Below are 4082 nucleotides of genomic sequence, written 5' to 3'. Positions count from 1 at the left end.
GGGGAATATGTCGCGGTTCTCTGACCAACCGCGGCATATTCCCCTGCCAATTTATTGCAGGGGCTGACTGATGGGGAATGTCAGGAGGTTACAGGGGTATATGTCGCGGTTCTCTGACCAACCGCGACATATTCCCCTGTTATTAAATTTTTTTTCCTGACGTGGCGTCAAAGGTGATCGTTGATTGGGGTATATGCCGCGGTTAAGTGGGGAACCGCAGCATATAAGTTTGATTTATTTACAAAACTGCCACCGTGCAGCATTATGCTGCGGTTTCTGGTGAACCGTGGCATAATGTGCGCTGTATAATCCCAATTTTTTACTAGTGATTTTATGTTTGTTTTATTTCTAATCTATATCTGAGTGTGCAAAATAAGGGAAAATAGGAAGTAAAGTTGGTGGATGAAAACAGGCTAGACTTGAAGAAAGCATGATTCCACGAGAAAAGATTAATTTTGAAGCAAATACTCACATTGAGGAATTGCAACCCAACGTTGAAAACATAGAGAGCAAAGAAAGTTCTAGAGGCAATAAGCAACACATCATGGGCGTTGGGCAGGAAGACAAACATGTTGGGCAAGCCAAGCTTGAACAGGTGGTGATGAGTCACCGACTCTAGGCGGTGGCTGCTGGCATCGGGTGGTGGTTAGGCGATGTTGGGTAGTGCTTTGGCAAAGGTTGTGCCTTTCACGTTTTAACTAATGGTGCCCAACAGTATTGAGATGTTGTCGAGCAGTAGTGTTGTTGAGTTGTCAAAATGGGGTATTTAACCATGTTCTCCACAAGGGTTTTGTGGCATTCCTCATTTTTCATGAGAGAGAAACACTATAGGTGTTTCGGAGAGGCCTTTGGAGGCTATAGGTGTGCTGGAAAGCTTTCCCTCTCCTCCTTGGGTCTCAATCTTCATCCATGGATGTTTCCCCCTTTATAGGTTAAAGAGGAAGGTAGGTTGATATGGATGCGAAGGGGACACAACAATGGAGCTTGGAGCAGTTGTTAGATGCCTTGGGAAAATGCCTTCTTCTTTTCTTTGGTTCCAATTTATTCCTTATCTCTTTAATTTTTAAATCCTAAGTTCTCCACCATGGATAGCTAAACCTATTGTTGCAATTAGATGTAATAAATTGAATTCTTGTGTGTTTTTATTGTTAATGTATATGTTTTTCCATTTCAATATTAGTATTTGATTTCTATGTTTAATGCTTATTATAGTTGATCACCCATGACTTAATAGTTGGTTCTTGAGGTGTGGAAAATGTCTTTTGAACCTAAAACTAAAATTAAATGCCTCTCTATGATAGTTATCATATATGATTGTATCTAGGGACATAACATGATTCATTAGTAATCTTAAGACTTTTGAACTTAAAGCACAATTTAACTTGCTAAGGATCCAAAGAATTAGAACTTGATAATGGAATACGTTTTGGTAACTAAGTGGAGATAAATGAAGGGAGCATAAACTTAAACTAAGGCTAAGAAATTGGAAGAAGAAGAAGAACTTTCAAACTTGTTTTTGCTTTCCCTCAAGCCTTAGACGACATGGGACATCTCATAAAGAGCCATGGCCAAAGAAAATGTAAAAAGAAGATGGAGCTTCAAAGATTCTACTCTTGTAAAGGATCACATTTTAGTTTTCTTCTTTATTTTAAAACACTTTTAGTAAATATGTAATATAGCTCATTTTTAGGCCTTGTATCTGGCTAAGATACTTTGGTTAGCTTTGCTTAGAAGGCTTAATTGCTTTAAGAGAGAGCTAGCTCACCATTAGGTCCTTGGTTAAAAGGTAGCACCTAAAATGGGTTAAAAATGGGTTTGTAAGGAGTTAGTTGTAAGGAGCCTTTGTACTAAATGCTTAGGCTTCTCATTTGATGCTTAGGCTCCTCATTTAATGATGAGGCTCCTCATTAAATGATGGAAAGGCTCTTAAGTATTCCATGTACTCTAACATTCTCCATCACCTTAAAAGGAGAGACACCATTTTGTAATCTTTAGAACTTGATTGAATGTAAAGTCTTTTTACCAAAATTGTAAGACTTCTCTTCTTGAGTTCTCACCTTATGAAATTGTCTTCTTCTAGACTTCTTCATCCCATCTCCTTCATGGTGGGCCTAACCTTCTAGAAGGACATCTACCAAGACCATACAACATCAATATCTTCATCTCTTCATATCTATTTGTTTTGCTACTATCATTGTTCATATGGAGTCTACCCTTTGAAGAAGCTTCCTCAACCTACTTGGAAGATCATCTTATGTTGGAGCAACATCCTCAAAGCAATCTCCACCATTTGGTATCAAGAGCTATGATCATAGGAAATCAATATTTTCTACTATTAACTTATTTTTCTTGTGTTAGATTTAATTAGGGAATTATGCTTAAATGTCCAGTATTTCCTCAATTTTACTAATTGTGTTTAATTTGACCAGTAATTCTTATTTTAATTAATTTGAATTATCTGAGGCTGATTATTTTCATTAGTAATTGCAGGGAAATTTTTGGAATATTATTTTGGGACATTAAGAGATAGGCCATGTCATTTGCCACAACATTTTCGTTCATCCACATCAGCATTGTAGTTTAAATTAAAATGTAATTTTGTTTTTAGGTTTTTTTTTGGCAGACTTAACTATTGGGCTCATTTTTTGTCATTTTTGGGGAAGCCCAATTTTAGAATCTGACCTAGATATGTGTGCCAAAGGGGCCATACCCTAACACTCTCCCTCATTCTACATTTTACATTTCTAGCTTCTAAGGAGAGCTTCAATGGAGGTTCCATTTTCATTTCTCTTCTTTTTTATATTGAACTCGTTTTCTAATTAATTGCAAACCCGTTTTCAATTTTCGTTTCTATTCTCTTGCTCATTTTTGTTTCCCTTGCTTCTACTGTTCTTGGAATTTAGTTGCCACTTGAATCAATTGTTATTGCATTTCAATTCGTTTTTTGTTTTCATTCCAACATTTGGTTTCAGTTTCGTTTTCCATATTAGTGTTAGTGCTAAGGTTTTGTTTTCCACATTGGGTCTTTGTTCTTGCTTTGGGATTTCGTTCTTGAATTGGATTATCGTTTTCTACATTAATTTGGTTTTCCAGATCGCTTCCAGTTCTATTTTGCAGTGTTTAATAATGAATTCTATTACGTTTTGGTGTTTTAGTCTCGTTTTAATGGAAGCTTAATCGGTTTGGGATGGTCATTAGTGATGTTGCAGGGTGTTAGACATAATGAAGCTTGTTTCTCCACACCAAGAGGGGGCATGAATTGGGGTTTTATAAAAACGTGCACTTTAAAATCTTTTTGCAGAAATAGAATGATCTTGAAATCTTTCTTGCGTGGTAAGCAAAGTATATATGAAACGAAAATGAAAAGAGATAAGGAGAGAAGATCAAACACAGTTTTTATCTTGGTTCGACCTCAATGCCTACATCCAGTCACCCTTCTAATCAACCACTGATTGAAGGATATTTCACTATAATGATTGGAGAATTACACCAAAGGATTTATAGTGAACACACTCTCACAACATAAACACCTTTCCCACTCAAACAATCAAATATAGAAACGAATACACCTGCACACACAGAACCATGTGTTCCTGTTGTGGAATCCCTTTAAAAGTCCCATCTTAAAGTCTAAGAGCTCCTCACTCTTCTTCCTGTTGCACACAAACAGGGAACAACACAATCAACAAGTGCAAAATTGCTTTCTGATCACAACAAATACACCTTCAACAGTGCGGATTTGATCAGTCTGCCAAAGCTCTCAATCTTCTCTCAAGAATCTGTCAAGGCTCTTCACAATCTTTGATTCTTGATTATTGGAACGTATATGTAATCTGCAAATCTCTTTAAGATCAAAGTTGTCAGATATGAAAATGTTAAAGTGATCAAAAGTGTTTAGAATTACAAACAACGCGTCAATTTATAGTTACTGTCATATTAGACGCAAAGTAATCGATTACGTTAGTAATGTAATTAGTTACATAAAACAGTTGTAATAGTATTAGAACTAACTCAGCTCTTAATTGAATGCTCAATTAATGTAATCGATTTGCATTTAATGTTAGTCAAACATATTTAAAAAT

Source organism: Vigna radiata, chromosome 11 (assembly GCF_000741045.1).
Source record: "Vigna radiata var. radiata cultivar VC1973A chromosome 11, Vradiata_ver6, whole genome shotgun sequence".
In the NCBI taxonomy this organism is placed as follows: domain Eukaryota; kingdom Viridiplantae; phylum Streptophyta; class Magnoliopsida; order Fabales; family Fabaceae; genus Vigna; species Vigna radiata.
Note: the sequence above shows the minus strand (reverse complement) of the source record.